This window comes from Saccostrea echinata, unplaced genomic scaffold (assembly GCF_033153115.1).
Source record: "Saccostrea echinata isolate AGI-Se365-2 ecotype Australia unplaced genomic scaffold, CSIRO_AGI_Sech_v1 ptg000009l, whole genome shotgun sequence".
Lineage (NCBI taxonomy): Eukaryota > Metazoa > Mollusca > Bivalvia > Ostreida > Ostreidae > Saccostrea > Saccostrea echinata.
The window spans coordinates 20,150,430-20,152,500 of NW_026889758.1; positions in this window are offsets into that span (position 1 = coordinate 20,150,430).

Consider the following 2,071-nt stretch of genomic DNA (forward strand, 5'->3'; position numbering starts at 1 on the left):
TCAATGAAGGCACAGAATAAACTTTTATTCCTACGCATTAAGAAATTTATTTTTTAAAAAAATGCAATGCCAAGGTATGATCTTGTGTTGAATAAATTTACCTGAAACCTGCTTGATTTTCTTTAAGTAGATTGATTTCATCTGCATAATCTTCCGATCTATTATTTAAAATATAAGTGAACATTTTTCCCAAAGTGGGGGGACCGGGGGGGGGGGGGTCCAATAATTTTGTCGATATATAGCATACTATTGAAAAAAATATGAATGTGCCCACTCAGTAATTACGTCTGACGACGCCCCCTTTTTTTTGCTTGTCAATGAATATTTGTTTAGTAGTGCCCCCACCCCAACAAAAATCAAATCTAATAATGTTTGCATGGATGCCCCCCCCCCCCACTCCCACCCAACTGAAACTGCATCCTACGGACCTCTCCTAAGCAACTAAGTAATGTTATTGGGTGGTAATTATCAGGATTCATGGGATCACTTTTGTTTTTATTTGTTGTTTTAATTAAACCAATGAACAATTCTTCTGGAACGTTAACGAGTTCACTTTTATGTATATAATGTCAAAAAATTTCAAGCAGACTGGCATAAATATAGATAGCGTTAATATGTTCATTCAAGATACTATCGATTCCCGGAGATTTGCTTTTTTTTTTTAATTTCTTACAGTTCTATTATTTCATCTGTCATTAATTAGAACTAAAAGTTTTTCGGTTACTTAACATGGTTGCCCATGTCATATGCGATGTATTACAGTATACAGTACATGGATATTCACAGTATTTTTGTTACAGAACGGTTTAGCGCACATCATAAATATACCCTAAAACCTTGAAAATTAGCCGGATTCAATAATAAGCCGGTTTTGAAAATAAGCCACCTATTTCTTGCATTGAAAATTACTCAAAAATAAGCCTGATTTGAAAATAAGCCGGTAATGATAGTTCCATTTAGAACACAGTGTTATTTTTAATTACAATATATTTTATTTTATTATAAACATTCTATGACATTAATAATTTTATCCAACAAAGCACAAGATATTAAAGCACTATTATTTTCTTTTTAGCTCACAGAAATCTTGACATTCATTACATGTCGTCTTTATCCTCGCAGAAAAAAAATTATTTCAACAATGCACGAGAAACTGTTGAACTTCAGTTTCATAAAATCGACTTAAATCTTTATTTAGCAACGGTAATCATGACTGTGTGCATCGCGGTAATCTCTTATTTTCAACAGAGCTCGAGTTATTTTAATAATTAAGTTTTAACAAAGTCGATATTTCTTTTGGACGAAGGTTATAAATCGACCCCATTTATATCAATGAAAATAATCAAAGCCATTAATAATAGGGGTGATGAGAAAATTATTAAACAAACATGTACACTCCTTCACAACAATGGCTTTAAGTGGGACGTATACGAGGGTGTTTACATGAAATTTTCACTGAGATATTTAAAATCAAAATAAACTTATAAATTTCTTCTTTTTTTTTTTTTTGAAAACCGAGTGTCAGACTGATTTGATACATTACGCAAGCACGGGGCAAACGAATGTGTAAAAGTCTATAAATAACATCGTGATATGGCGGCTTGAATATGCTGCTAAAATTAATTTTAACTCGCTTTCCAATATAATTTAACCATCAACAGATTAAAAATTTAACATTTTCAACAAGTTTAAGTTCTTATCATAATTTACTAAGGTTTTAAATATAGCGGTAAACAACAAGAAATTGTCTATGTCTGTTGGTAATGCTACAGATGTCAGATAGCCGCGCATATTATACTCAGCCAAATGTGGCAGTTCAAAATCGATCGATTATATTAGTTTATTGTTTAGATCATAAGCCGTGATTATGCTCTCGTCGCTTACCGGTTTTTGGTTTTGATAATAAGCCACGATTTGAAAATAAGACGGTTTTGAAAATAAACCCCCATTTTCTTACCAAAACTTAAAATAAGCCGCGGCTTATTTTCAAGGTTTTAGGGTATGTGTAAATATTCATTTATTCCTATTTATTTGTGCAATTGAACAATGCCTCAGATTCATGATTTTAAAA